This window comes from Pelobates fuscus, chromosome 4 (assembly GCF_036172605.1).
Source record: "Pelobates fuscus isolate aPelFus1 chromosome 4, aPelFus1.pri, whole genome shotgun sequence".
Classification (NCBI taxonomy): domain Eukaryota; kingdom Metazoa; phylum Chordata; class Amphibia; order Anura; family Pelobatidae; genus Pelobates; species Pelobates fuscus.
The window spans coordinates 333976417-333993222 of NC_086320.1; positions in this window are offsets into that span (position 1 = coordinate 333976417).

Below are 16806 nucleotides of genomic sequence, written 5' to 3' on the forward strand. Positions count from 1 at the left end.
TGCTATTATATTACAGTCAAAAAAGTTTTTTTTTGTTTAAATGCAAGCTATTGTTACACCAGTGAGTGAGTGGTCGCACTGGGAAAGTGGGCACAGTATACGCTGTGAGCCTGACACACACGCTGGCAGACAACTAACTGCTATTCAATCTATTACAGTCATTTTTTTTTTTTAAATGTACACTACTGTTACACCAGATATGAGTTGCACTGGTGTGACACTGTGCCCTGGCAGGCCCTGAAACGCACACTCATGAAGGAAACTGACTGCTATTTTATTACAGTCCAAAAAGTTTAGTTTTTTTAAATGCAAGCTATTGGGACACCAGATATGAGAGAGTGGTGGCACTGGGCAGGCCCTGAAACGCACACTAGTGAAGGAAACTGACTGCTATTATATTACAGTCAAAAAAGTTTTTTTTGTTTAAATGCAAGCTATTGTGACACCAGTGAGTGAGTTATGGCACTGGGCAAGTGGGCACAGTATACACTGTGAGCCTGACACACACGCTGGCAGACAACTAACTGCTATTCAATCTATTACAGTCAATTTTTTTTAAAATGTACACTACTGTTACACCAGATATTAGTTGCACTGGTGTGACACTGTGCCCTGGCAGGCCCTGAAACGCACACTCGTGAAGGAAACTGACTGCTATTATATTACAGTCCAAAAGTTTTTGTTTTGTTAAATGCAAGCTATGGTGACACCAGATAAGAGTGCTGGCACTGGACGAGTGGGCACAGTATACGCTGTGAGCCTGACACACACGCTGGCAGACAACTAACTGCTATTCAATCTATTACAGTCAAACTTTTTTTTTTTTTAAATGTACACTACTGTGACACCAGATATTAGTTGCACTGGTGTGACACTGTGCCCTGGCAGGCCCTGAAACGCACACTCATGAAGGAAACTGACTGCTATTTTATTACAGTCCAAAAAGTTTAGTTTTTTTAAATGCAAGCTATTGGGACACCAGATATGAGAGAGTGGTGGCACTGGGCAGGACCTGAAACGCACACTAGTGAAGGAAACTGACTGCTATTATATTACAGTCAAAAAAGTTTTTTTTTGTTTAAATGCAAGCTATTGTTACACCAGTGAGTGAGTGGTCGCACTGGGAAAGTGGGCACAGTATACGCTGTGAGCCTGACACACACGCTGGCAGACAACTAACTGCTATTCAATCTATTACAGTCATTTTTTTTTTTTAAATGTACACTACTGTTACACCACATATGAGTTGCACTGGTGTGACACTGTGCCCTGGCAGGCCCTGAAACGCACACTCATGAAGGAAACTGACTGCTATTTTATTACAGTCCAAAAAGTTTAGTTTTTTTAAATGCAAGCTATTGGGACACCAGATATGAGAGAGTGGTGGCACTGGGCAGGCCCTGAAACGCACACTAGTGAAGGAAACTGACTGCTATTATATTACAGTCCAAAAAGTTTAGTTTTTTTTAAATGCAAGCTATTGGGACACCAGTGAGTGAGTGGTGGCACTGGGCAAGTGGGTACAGTATACGCTGTGAGCCTGACACACACGCTGGCAGACAACTAACTGCTATTCAATCTATTACAGTCAAAACATTTGTTTTTAAATGTACACTACTGTTACACTAGATATGAGTTGCACTGGTGTGACACTGTGCCCTGGCAGGCCCTGAAACGCACACTCGTGAAGGAAACTGACTGCCATTATATTGCAGTCCAAAAAGTATTTTTTTGGTTAAATGCAAGCTATTGCAACACCAGTGAGTGAGTGGTGGCACTGGGCAGGCCCTGAAACGCACACTAGTGAAGGAAACTGACTGCTATTATATTACAGTCAAAAAGTTTTTTTTTGTTTAAATGCAAGCTATTGTGACACCAGTGAGTAAGTTGTGGCTCTGGGCAAGTGGACACAGTATACACTGTGAGCCTGACACACACCCTGGCAGACAACTAACTGCTATTCAATCTATTACAGTCAAATTATTTTTTTTTAAATGTACACTACTGTTACACCAGATATGAGTTGCACTGGTGTGACACTGTGCCCTGGCAGGCCCTGAAACGCACACTCGTGAAGGAAACTGACTGCTATTATATTACAGTCCAAAAAGTTTTTGTTTTGTTAAATGCAAGCTATGGTGACACCAGATAAGAGTGGTGGCACTGGACGAGTGGGCACAGTATACGCTGTGAGCCTGACACACACGCTGGCAGACAACTAACTGCTATTCAATCTATTACAGTCAAAATTGTATTTTTTATTAAAATGTACACTACTGTTACACCAGATATGAGTTGCACTGGTGTGACACTGTGCCCTGGCAGGCCCTGAAACGCACATTCATGAAGGAAACTGACTGCTAGTATATTACAGTCCAAAAAGTTTAGTTTTTTTTTAAATGCAAGCTATTGGGACACCAGATATGAGAGATTGGTGGCACTGGGCAGGCCCTGAAACGCACACTAGTGAAGGAAACTGACTGCTATTATATTACAGTCCAAAAAGTTTTTTTTTTTTAAATGCAAGCTATTGTGACACCATTGAGTGAGTGGTCGCACTGGGAAAGTGGGCACAGTATACGCTGTGAGCCTGACACACACGCTGGCAGACAACTAACTGCTATTCAATCTATTACAGTCATTTTTTATTTATTTTTTAAATGTACACTACTGTTACACCAGATATGAGTTGCACTGGTGTGACACTGTGCCCTGGCAGGCCCTGAAACGCACACTAGTGAAGGAAACTGGCTGCTGTTATATTACAGTGCAAAACATTTTTTTTTGTTAAATGCAAGCTATTGTGACACCAGATATGAGTGGTGGCAATGGGCGAGTGGGCACAGTATACGCTGTGAGCCTGACACACACGCTGGCAGACAACTAACTGCTATTTAATCTATTACAGTCAAAATTTAATAATGTAATACTGTAATAATGTAATAGTGGATACAGACTGCCCGTATCCAAATCGACAGATGTAGTCTCTGTAATAAGTAGATAGGTCCAAAATATTAGAAATCCTTAGAAAGGTGAGGTAAAATCTGTATAAATAAATGTAACAGTGGATACAGACTGCCAGTAACGAAATAAAAATATGTACCAGCTGTATCTGTCTGTATCTGTCTGTATCCATTATTACATTTATTTATACAGACTTTAACTCATTTTTCCAAGGATTTTTAGCATTTTTGGACCTATCTACTAATTACAGAGACTATATCTGTTGTTTGGGATACGTTTAGACACTCCATCTTAACCCAGTCTGTTTTTAACGTATTGGATTTATTTTGGGCCAGTACCACTGTGTATATATGTAATTCCAGTGTATTTTTCTCTTTTCTTGTTTCTTTTTTCCCCTCTTTCTTCTTGTTTCTTTCCTCTCTTTTTTCTGTGCTTCTACATCTGTGTATACATATTTTAGCTTACAATCACTTATTGTAGTTATCGTAAGACTCTCCCCCCCCCTTTTTTTTTTAAATGTTTTTTTTTTTATAGCTAGGAGATCTCCTGGTACGCTTAGGGTGTTATCCCCTTTTTATATCAGTTCAATTGTTTCAGAGCTTTGATGGGAAGCTCTTTTACCAGTTGAGATCCTCTTCCTATTATATAATTTTTTTTCTTAAGCCATCTATCCACTACACCATTTTCTCCACTCATTTAGGGTAGATTTGTCCACCCATATTTATATGTTATTACACGTAGCTATGTAATACTTAGTCATATAGTTGGGTAGCTACGTTAAGATGAAAGGGGAAATAATAAGTAGTAAATTTATGAATTGTAATCTTTTTTCTACTTACTCACCCATTGGCATGCCATAAAAAAACAAAAAACAAAAAAAAGCATTTAAAAAACTACATAAAAAATAAATAACACACACACACACACACACACACACATGTTGAACTATATCTAACTATACAGTATCATCCATTGTTTTTTGAATTTCACTTTGTTTGCATTTTTTGTACTGATTATAAATTATTTTGTTCTAATAGGAACCTTTGTTTTTCCTAAGCTCTTTATCCTGCTAGCTGTTGGGTAACTAACAAGCAGTTATATCATGCCAGAAAATATTTAAGTGGATTTTTAAGCCTATTAACAAGATTTGTGTATTACAAGATGATTGTTGATTTTGTGAATAAACTGATATAGCAAACTGCTTACTTTATTGTTATTATTATTATTATTATTATTATTATTATTACACTAAAACACTTTTTGAACAGCTTACAGGTTTTTTTTTATAATTACTTCTAATGTAAATAATTATACTTTAATTGGATATTGCTCCATGTAGATACATTTGTGTTGTTAATTAAATGGCATTCCAGTACCAAGTGTCTGTTGTCACTTTCTAAACTATAAACTATACACTATATAACAAGAGGATATTTTCTACATCAATATGTGCTTTTCTTAACAAATGATATTTTCCATATTCTACATTATTTACAAATTAATTTAATAAACATTGAACCATGGTGCATTGAATCTAAAAAGGCTCATTTCGAAAGTTGTTGGTCAGCAGCTTTTTGCAACCTCCTGTTATTTAAATGTTTTACGGGATTTGGGATAGTGTGCAGGTAACTTTATTTTTTTGCTCTATGTATTTCTATGTATTTTTTTGTTCTATGTATTATGGGCTGATGTATACTATAGCATTTGCTACTGCCCAGGAGTAGCGGGAGCGTGGGCCTAATTTTGTATATTTGTAATTCAAATTACCAAACTGCTAACCACCCATACATACTATAGCACAAATATTTGTTTGGTATATGGATACACACTGAAACCTTAAATCAACATATATCAATCCATATCATATCAAACCCTATTAAACAGCAATAAGAAAGGAAAAGGTCACACATGTGAGTTAAAATATAATATGAGTCTTCCTACTGGGATGATTCTGACACCTTTGGATTTTTTGGGACACATTAGTTGGGAGGTATGAAAGACTGATGATTGTGCCCTTGTTATACTTACTCGAGCCTCTTTATCCAGGAGGGAACTTGTAGGCCAATTCAGCTTTTCCTTGTTGTACAGGTTCATAAAACGATCCTGGCAATTTTTCCTGCTCTTCCACATCATTAATTCCTTTATGACAAAACATTTTGTTTTTCCACTACTAAATCATATGATATGTATTTTTTTTTTTAATTAATATTTTATATTACTTGCTTTTGTAGATCACAGCACACTCTGCTGCAGTCTCTATTGTCTCTCTAAACAGGGACAGGTTAACATAGGGGCTGATGGCCCATTGGTTTTCACATGCTCTTGCTTAAGTATGGAAATGAAAGAGGGATGTAGGGACTGGCTGACAATTAAATTAGCAAAGGTAGAGATGACTTTGCGTAGTATGCAAATGCTCTTGCTGCTTCAGTCTCTCTAACACTGTGGCATGTTCCCTTTCTTCTACACTCACTGCATACACGTTTTCTCTGTCACATACTGTATAACAGGAGCTTCTGCCTGCTAGTAAGAAGGTTAGGAGGGAGTGGACTAGCGAGTGTTGGGGACAGTCCTTAGAAAGCATAGAACTAGCTCATCATCAGATCAGCTCAGGGTGCTGTCTGCACAGTATGCCCTTGGTTAATCCCACCAATCCTACATGATTGGCAAGCAGTCTGACATGCATTCTCGCCAGGCTGACCTTCTAATTCTTTGTGAAGACATGCCCCCTTTTTGTGCATGTTTTTCGCTTTGGGGGGTTACGTGATTCACATCAGTGAAGCAGGATTTCGGTGGGCGGGGTAAAAGGGTGGGCCTTTTACCCCGCCCACCGAAATCCTGCTTCACCGGACACTGGTGTTAAGGGGTATGGATTTACTTGAAAGATAAAAGCGAGAGATTAGCATAATGTATGTGTTTTCTCATAGCTATATCCTGTGAGTTTCCCTCCAGCACCACTTCCACAAGATACATGGCGCTTGAGAGGTATAACTGTTTTAGTGTTTTCTGTCGATACGATTCTGTAATTAGCCCTATGATAATTGTCAGCACCAGGCCCAATGGTCTCTTTATCTGGCTCTGCCTCTCACTCCCTAAACGTCATCAGCAGAGAAAAGACCTTTCAAAAGTTCATCCAAGTAGGAATAGTGGACCAGTTTGCTCGGCACAACACCTGTGTCACTGGCCCATCTTCTGTTTCATTTCTTTCTTGCAGCAATGAAAGCAATTATTGAAGCTTTATATTTGATGGGGTTTGCCAATAAAATGTTTATCATGTAGGATTTTCCTCAACCAGTGCCTTCTCCCTCCAGTCTGCCACTTATGCTAGAAGGCTCTTCCTGTTCTGATCCTGCCACCTGTGAGTGCCTTTCTATTGACTAAACCCGACTAAACACAAACTGCTCCTTTATTCCTACTCTTTTAACTTCCAACTGTAGATGGCCACCTACACCCCCTTCATCTGACACAGAAGGGCTCTTTTTCCATACTATTACGTTCTTCTGAATCCTTTTCATTCCATCTTCCCGTTCTCCTTCTTCTTATCCCTTCTCTTCTCTTACTCCTTTTCAAATGGTTGATAACTACGGAAAATATAAGTCCATAGTAAAACAACTGAAGTGTCTTACACTGAATAGGTCACAACATTAAACCCACTGACAGGTGAAATTAATACTATCGATTATATCTTTACAATGACACCTGTCAAGGAGTGGGATATATTAGGCAGCAAGCAAACAGTCAGCTTTTGAATTTCGTGTTTTGGAAGCTGGAAAAATTAGCAAGTGAAAGTATCTGAGTGACTTTGACAAAGGCCAAATAGTGATGGTAAATTGACTGGGTCAGAGCATGTCCACAATGGTCAAGTCTTGTGGGTTGTTCTTTGTATGCAGTGGTTAGTATCTACCGAAAGTGGTGCAAGGAATAACAATTGGTGAACTAGCATCAGGGTCATGGGAGCCCAAGGCTCATTGAAGCACATGGGGTGCGAAAGCTAACCCATCTGGTCTGATCACACAGAAGCTGTAGTTCAAATTGCTGAATGTAATGCTGTCCATGATAGAATGGTGTCCAAATATACAGTCCATTGCAGTTGTCAGCATATGGGACTGTGTAGTTGCAAAGAAGTCAAAGTGCCCATTATGACCCTGGTCCACCACCGAAATCACATTCAATGGGGACGTGAGTGCCAGGACTGGACCTTGCAGCAATGGAAAAAGGGTGCCTGGTCTAACTATTTAGATCAGGTGGATGGCCAGGTGCATGTGCATCATTTCTCCGGTGAAGAGATGGCAAAAGGATGCACTATGGGAAAAAGGCAGGCCAGCGGAGGCAGTATTATGTTTTGGGCTAGGTTTTGCTGGAAAACCTTGGATCCTGGCATTCATGTGGATGTTACTAGGACACACACCACCTACCTAGAGATGTAATGGATGACTAAGGGAATTTGGCCTACATGTTATCTCATATTTATACCCCTGTGAAGCAGGAAGTCGATGTTTGAATAATTCCCTGTTCCTAGTCACCCAGGTGTACTAAAAAAAAAAAAAAAATATCAATAGGAATATACTTCAAGAATAATTTTCTTGTATAAATTCATAGAGGTGCCAATAATTGTGCAACACATATATTAATTTTTTTTTTTATAAAACAGTGTTGTGTTTACAATTGTTTTATATCTATGAGAGCAGAGTATTATTGTTGTTGTGAAGATAGTAATTATAGCAATCCAGAAAAATAGATACCTTCACATTCCCAACACATAAAAGGAGGCAAAAATAAATCTTTGCACAATATGAGTGGGTGAGCTCTTTCAGCTTACCACACTGCTTCTCCTATTTCCCATGCAGTCTGCTAGCCAACATTTTAACTTTCCTGTCTTAAATTGCAAAAACTCTGCAGATTGCTGCAAAGGAGACCCAGTGCACACTGGGGACCTGCGTAAGAGGGCAAACCTCAATATTGGGGAATGACACAAGGGTATTTCTACTATCATAACCACTGAGGTGGACTGTAGGGATTATGATGGTTGGGGTAGCCCTTTAAAATTAACATTTCATAATAACAACAACAAAGATATCAAGACTAATATAACACTCTCCTCTCACACCCACCTAAGTCCAAACCTAAACCATGCTGCTTGGCAACGGCTTGGGAATGCTTCCCCAAGAACAGTGAATCTACCCCATAATGCAGATACTAACTCTGACTTTATTTCCAGTGAATTGGCATCAGATCCGAGGGACATTTCACATTCTATTCTAATGTTCCTCTAGCAAAATAAATGTTTTATGGTTAAACATGATCCACTTCAGTCTTTTTTCAAGCAAGATTCCTATGTAAATATGTAAAGTAAGAGATGTCCTCCCAAGAGTAATAACCACAGCAACTACAAATGCATCCTATTGTATACCAGTCTGATGACACCTATTCTAAATTATTATATCTCAAGAAATGTTTCATTTTGATTGACTTTTGGAATTATATTATACCAGCCATACCATGTCATATCATCACCGGTCAAATCAGTCTTTTAGACCAGTTGCTCATAACAAGATAAGAATATCTTATTCATAAGAATACATATTTTTGCATTTGTCTTAATGGAGCTGTTTTTTTATTTTTATAATGTTACTTTAAGAAGTTTCCTTTGTCAGATTTTTTTTTATTTTATTTGGTGTATGAAATTATAGAGATTAAGAAAATTAATTGTCCCTGTTAGATATACTACTGAATGTCATAGAAAAGAAAATATAAAGTAAATGTATGCTAAAACAAAAATGTGTCATTCTTTGTTCTTGACAATATTTCCTTATGAAATGTCATTTCCAGGCTTATCCAAAAAAACCTGGAAAATGCTGGACATGCAATTTACTTCACAAACTCATGCTGATAATGAAGAAGGGAAAATAGAAGAACCTACTGGAAACTAATTGGTCTTAAAAATTTCCATAATTATACTTTTTGAAGATTAATAGAACACCAAGGTATCCACATAAAGAGGTACAAAATATAATTGTTATTACAGTGTATTAACTAGTTCAATTAAACATAGCCACCTTTGGTCTGGCAACAAAAAAAACAAAACAGATTATTGTTGTAATGTTAAATGTTAGATTCTCTAAGATTACTTTAGTACATTAGGTACTTTTGTTGTGTTTTTGTTTTTAATATGTATTTATTTTTAAAATAAACAATATACACAGATATTATCTATCTCTCTCTCTCTATCCATCCATCTATCTATCTATCTATCTATCTATCTATCTATCTATCTATCTATCTATCTATCTATCTATCTATCTATCTATCTATCTATCTATCTATCTATCTATCTATCTATCTATCTTTCTATCTATCTATCTATCTATCTATCTATCTATCTATCTTTCTATCTATCTATCTATCTATCTATCTATCTATCTATCTATCTATCTATCTATCTATCTATCTATCTATCCATCCATCCATCCATCTATCTATCGATCTATCTATCTATCTATCTATCTATCTATCTATCTATCTATCTATCTATCTATCTATCTTTCTATCTATCCATCCATCCATCCATCCATCCATCCATCTATCTATCTATCTATCTATCTATCTATCTATCTATCTATCTATCTATCTATCTATCTATCTATCTATCTATCTATCTATCTATCTATCTATCTATCTATCTATCTATCTATCTATCTATCTATCTATCTATCTATCTATCTATCTATCCAACTATCTATCTATCCAACTATCTATCTATCTATCTATCTATCTATCTATCTATCTATCTATCTATCTATCTATCTATCTATCTATCTATCTATGCACAGGATGTGGAAACATGTTCTATTCCAGTATTGTATATTGTTTATTTATTTATTTATTTTCAGATAATTAGGCATGGCTGGTAATTTAATATAAGGTCACCAGACCTTACCCTGATAGACTTTTACTTTTTGGGAGTTATCAAAGATAAGATTATTATATTTATCTATTATTTAAACTGTATACATATTTCTACACACCTTTGTATATATTTGTGTGTGTGTGTGTGTGTATGTATATATATATATAATAAACCTGTGGACCAAAACATTTTTTTTGTTGCTTTAAAAAAAGATGCTATAAAATCATAGATGATGTCAGCGGTCTCAACTCAAATGAACTTACTGTGCATGTGTATCCTGGGACCCTATTCACATAGTTGAACTCTCCATGACAGCCCAGTCTAGTTCAGAGGTGAAGAAATATAGACGCAAAAAAAAAATCAGAAAGCACAGCAGCTGCAAAAAAAGGTGAAGGCCCAGGATCACCAGGAAAAATACAGGGAAGGCCCAGGATCACCAAAATATCTCAAAAGGAGGAAAAAAAATACCAAGATATCTTCAGGAACACCAGGTAAACAAAATTTCCAAGCAGGATAAACCAGGCAAAATGAAACAATTAGATTGTGTGTGTGTGTGTGTGTCTGACATTGCTGTCTGTGTATGTGTGTTTGCCATTGTGCCATGTTTTGACAGGCAGCATTAGTGAGGAACAGGATGAGGACCTGAGATAGGGGAGAAAGAAGAGAGTTTGAGAGGTGTAAAAATAAAAGGAGTAAAAGAAAAGTGTTAAAAAAGAGATGCAAGTTGGAAAGCAAGAGAGAAGGAGGAGAGTTTGAGAACTGTAAATACAAAATAAGGAAAATAAAAGTGATAAAGGAGAGGGGGAAGTTGATAAAGAAGAAAGTAAAGAAGGAGGAGGGCTTAAGAGAGGTGTAAAAAGGTGGACTGTACAATGGCCCATTCAACGAAGGCAGCATGTCTCTTCATTGAAGAGGATGAGGATTGATGAGGAACTGATGACGATTTCAATATGGTATATATTTCTTTAACGTTCCAACAACATATAGGTATTTGCTTTGCTTTCATTTCGCATTTGTACTTAATAATTTAGGTTTTCAATGGTAAAATTTGTTGGGTCAGGAACGTAACCCAAATTTATTTCTTTGTGTCTATGTGAAATGAGTTCTCACTTCATGAACTAGGCTTTGGAACCAATTAATTTGTAAAATCGGGGAACTACCTGTATGTATATGTGTGTGTGTGTGTGTGTTTGAGATATATATATATATATATATATATATATATATATATATATATATATATATATATATATGTATATACAAAACCAAAAAAGGACCAGCACTCACAGGATTTGCAAAAAATTGAAAAATATTACTTTACTCCGTAGTCAACGTTTCAGCACCACTTGTGTGCTTTCATCAGGACAGCATACAAAATATAAATGAAAATACATTGCTTAAATAAGAACATCAATTAGATTGGGACTCACCATTCAGGTCTGACGCCAGCTAATTCGTAATGGATTTCAGCCTCTAGCCGCCAAAACGCCGGGAAACATCTCCTTCCGGCTAATGGATGCACTGTCACATGATCCGAACGACCACGTGACCGATCACTATGGAGATCAAGACGCTGTTTGCGTCTAATGATCCACCCTCCAGTTACTTCCTGGTAGATCGTGTGTCCCATCACTATGGGAACGTACTGCGCATGCGCACTAGGTCTGCCATTCCGAAATCCGGATGCATTCTCGTGATAAATACGAGTAGCTAACTGTTAAGGTATTAGGCTTTAAACATAGGCAAAGCCAAGGGAATATATACAAAGGGGTGCATATGGACTTCTAGCTACCCCAATAGAATCAAAAGGTAGACATATCCTCCCGTGACAAAAAAATATTTAAAGATATGGTAGGCTCTAAAGACACTACATACAGGTCTTCTATAGAGCAGTGCTCAAATAATTTAAAGGTATAGTGGATTTAAGGACATTTCGTACAAGTCTTCTATAAAGCATCACTCAATGCTATTACTATGTGATAAGCTATCCCAATTGCGATGGACAAAGTTATTAAAGGGCAATATCACCCCCCATCTTAAGGGTATTACCTAAGTGTCATAATAAACAAGATAAAGTGATACCTGCTTTTTAAATGTGTATGATAAACATCATGATAGATGTAATCTCTATATATAGTGATATCAATTGCTAACATGCAACATTGCTGTTATATGTGAGTGCTAATTTACGCATAAGGTGCATAATGCTGCAATATAAATAAAAATACAAACGTGGACTGAAAAAACAATTCAAATCAAAACTAGAAAAATACCTAAACAAATATTTACACTGCAGTGAGCAGCAGAAAAAATAACCTTCCATCCTTCCTAAAGAGTAAATAAGGGTAGTCCCACACTCCCAAGCGAGAGGGCTAACCCCTCCCATGCGAATGCCTATATTGAGACCAATGAGAAGAAAGTTATAATTTGGCAGCCAGATACCCAAATGGGGTTTCCCAATCCAAGAGATAAAGTGAGCATAATATTAAACATTAAATCATAATTGATATGAATTAAAAATAGAGGAAAACTTAAACTCGTCATAAGGAGGGGTCCTTACACTGCTGGATACCAAGCCCCATTCCATAAATTACCATAACGTGGTTTCTAAGGCCCTTACTCTTGTAAATATTATTACAAGAAGGCTATAAATGACAATTTTTCATTTAGTCCATGTGGGGCTAATGTTCCCAACTTTTTGATCCACCATGTCTCTCTTTGTAGTAGACGTTCCTGTCTGTTACCGCCCCTTCTTGAGACGGGGACATGGTCTATGGCCACACACTTCAATGTTGTGAGAGGATGTCCTCTTTCCAAAAAATGACGTGCGACTGGTTTGTCAGACTTGTTGTCCCTATAGGCCAGTCTGATGCTGGACCTATGTCCCCTAATCCTTTCACAGAGGGCCGTCTCGGTTTTCCCAACGTAGTTGAGTCCGCATGGGCATGAGAGTTTGTAAATTACAAAGTCCGTCCGGCAGGTAATTCTGTGTTGTATTTTAAAAGTCTGTCCCGTATGTGGGTGATTGAAGGTTTTACAGGGGATCAAGTGACCGCAGGTTACACATCCTAGGCATCTTATGCATCCATTGTTGCTCGTGTTCCTATTTGTCGGCAGGTAACTCTTGATGGGATCAGTCTGAACTAAAAGATCCCTTAAGCTTTTGTTGTTTTTATATGAGAACATTGGTTTGTTCCTTATGCTTTCTGGAAGACTTTTATCATTCTCCATGATGTGCCAATTCTTATTAATCTCTCGGCAGATGTTAGTTGTGGATGAATTGTATGTCATTGGAAAGGGGGTTCGGGTTTGTTTGTCCCGGGTCCTTACCACACCCTCGGTCATGTGTTCCCTGGCCTTCTTGAGTGCTGAATCCAATACACCTCGTGTGTAACCTCTCAGTGCAAATTTATTATACATTTGTTGCATTTGTTCCTCACAGCGGCTCCTCTTTGAGTTGTTTCTTATGACCCTCAGAAACTGAGAATAAGGCAGTGAGTCCTTCACGTGTTTAGGGTGGGCACTTTCATAGTGGAGCAGGGTATTGCGGTCGGTGGGTTTGGTGTATAACTGGAATTCAATTTTCCCTTGTTCCAATGATATCTCCAAGTCCAAGAATTGTGTCTTTTGGTCATGGATATGTGATGTTACTTGGATGGGAGTGTCCGACTCATTGATCTCATTCACTAACCCTTGTGCTTCTTCTATGGTGCCTCTCCATAGTATCAGTATATCATCTATATACCGGAAGTACTTTAATATGAGTTGTGAGTGTCTTTCAAAGATATGTTCCTTCTCAAACTGGTACATATATGAATTGGCATACATGGGGGCCATTGCCGCCCCCATGGATGTCCCTGCTTTTTGCAGATACCACTTGGTTTCAAACCTAAAATAATTGTTTTTGAGGGCCAAAGCTAACAACTCAAGTGTGTACTCAATTGGGGGTCCTTGATAATTTGCTGTTTCTGAGAGTAGTTCCCGCATTGCTTCTATGCCCCCTTCGTGTGGAATTACTGTGTATAAGCTTGAAACATCTAAGGTGATGAAAATGATAGATGTTCCAACATCTCCCAATTTCCTGAGCTCCTCTATCAAGTGAGCCGTATCTTTCAAGCAAGTTGGAATTGCATTCACCGGTGATTTAAATATGAAGTCCAAGAATTTTGCGATCGGCTCTAGGATTCCATCCACCGCCGATACAATCGGTCGTCCAGGTGGATTTGAGGCATCCTTGTGGATTTTTGGGAGTGTGTATAGGATGGGGGTGCGTGGATTGCTTTTATTTAGAAATTGAAACATTTGTACATCAATGAACCCAGCCGTGAGCCCAAATGTGAGAGTTTCTTGTATTTTTTGTGCTATACTTGCAGTAGGGTCCCCCTTGAGGACTTGGTAGGTGTTCTCGTCTTCCAGCTGCCTGAGTATTTCTGATGCATAATCCCTATAATTCTGTATCACGATTCCCCCTCCCTTGTCCGCCGGTCGTATCGTTATTGAAGCATCCTGTGATAACTTCTGTATCATCTCTCTCTGTTCTTTAGAGAGATTAGAATGACCTGAACTTTTTTTGGAAAGAATTTCCTCCGTCTTGACTTTAGTGGTGGTTAGGAAAGTCTTAATTGTAGAGTGACATGAGGGTGGGTCGAACTTGCTGGGATTTTTAAAGCTGTAGCCCTGTGGTATTTGGTTTGGTGGTGGGTCCTTCTGTGTTTTGTTAAAAAAGTCTTTCAATCTAAGACTCCTTCCAAATTTGAAAAATTCCACATCCCATTGGAAACTGTTGGCTCTCGTCGTGGGGATAAATGAAAGGCCCTTACTCAGGATGTTGATTTCCCCAAGTGACAGCTCCCTGTCCGATAGATTAAACACGGGTATCATTTCTGAAGGGGAGGTTTGTCCCTGAGACCAGTGTGGATGCCCCCTCTGGCCTCTCCTTGTAATTTGTCTCCTTCGTTTCTCCGGCTGCTTCTTGTAATTTTGCGTGGCGGGGTAGTGTCCATAGGCTCGCTCACCCCTAAAAAAGTAACCGATCTCTGTGTGGTAATACCCTCATTTTCGGAGGCAGATTCTCCCGATGTGATATCTATGGTGGAGATGTTGGGTTTGTTGATCTTCTTACGGAAGCGCCTTGGTCTTTGTCTTTGTTCGCCTGAGAGCCATCTATATACAAGATTTTCGCTGTAATCAAGTCGAACTCGTTCCATCTTTTGTCGCTTGAATTTGACTAATTGATTCTTATATTTTAATACCTCCTCATTCAATCTTAATTGTTGCGCAGTGGACTCCTGTGTGTTGAGGGCGACTGCAAATTCACCTTCTATTTGCTGAATTTTCAATCTGATGTCCTGTAGGTCTTCCTTAACGTCCTGGATGATAACTAACATTAAGTCCATTGAGCATTTATTCAGGATTGCAGTCCAGTTTTTCCTTACTTTAGGTTTCATTCTTCCTATGGTGGGAGAGTTTAGTACTCTAAAGCCCCTCGGAATTTGCTTGGCTTTGTGGTAATCTGATAGGAAGAGACCGTGGAGATCCAAGTCAACTTCACGCTTTTTCAGCTTCAATAATTTAAAGTATAAGTCTTTGGAGGTGACAGTAGATGGTAGTTCCAGGCTTGTTGTATCCCATAAGATTTGCTGGGCTTGTTCCTCCGTAAATTGTAGGGTCTCCATATGTGGAGTGTTTTCTTCTGTCATTACCCCATACTCCTCCATCTTGTTTCCCTGAACAGGAAGATTTCACTAATTTTGAAAAAAATCTCTTTAGGAGAAGTGGATGAGTTTTTTTGTTTTATCTTCCAAATATTCCAATGGTGTGGGTTTTTCAAAAAAAATTTTTTAAAAAATAAACCTTTATTCAAAAAAATTCCTTAAAACAAGTATTAAATAGGTAGTTTGTGCCCAAGAAAAATAGCCTTGCCACAAACACTCCTTGATGAGTAGAAATTCCTCTATATCGATTTTGGGGTAAATGCGCTTAGGTGATATGCAGAGGGTTAAAGCAGTTGATCCTAGTGTGGATCTGCTGTGTCTCAGGTTCAATTACTTCCCAGTGTTCTAAACAAACGAGATAGTATGGTCTCAAAATTATTCTATGCTTCCCAAATTCACCTGGGCAAAAATGACTCCAAAAAACGATTGGATTAAAAATGAGAAAAAAGCTCCACTGTTGTCCTTATCCAAATAATTCTTTAAACCTATCTGTAGACAGGGATATGTGGGTGCATATAAATATATATAAGCAGAGCAAGAATGAGAGCACTCCATGGATTTAGTAAATCAAAATAATATATTTAAATAACACGCAAATAAATTGACGTTTCGACCGTCTAGCGGTCTTTATCAAGATGCTGTGACATGAAAAAATCTCAAATAAATACATAAACCCATGTTAAACTTACCCAATCACCAAGTGCTCCCTGTGTGTCCAATCTGCCATGTGAATGAAGCCGCAAATCGCGGGCCGTTGTGTCAATTGCCGTAAAGTAACGTGTGGTGAAATCACCATGTGTTGCCTAGAGACGGCGAAGCTGTTTAAAAACCAAATTTCAAAATAGATTTAAAATCAATACGGAGGAAAAGTAAAATTGCTTACTACATGTGTATATTCTTAAGTGTCTTGGCAACTACCTACATGATTGCTTAGACGATAAAGCCCGTTTTATACTTATTTCTATCTTATTTTTTTCGTTGCTTTGCAATACACATGTTGCTCCAGTTATTGTCTTCCACTTAGTAAGGAGTTATGCACCATCAGAGTCTGTTGAACACAATCGTACATGTCCATAGATGCAAACGCATCAGATTCTCTAATCGAGTCCCGGCATAAGCAATCTTCCAAAGTTTCCTCCATTTCACTTTATCGTCTAAGCAATCATGTAGGTAGTTGCCAAGACACGTAGGAATATACACTTGTAGTAAGCAATTTTACTTTTC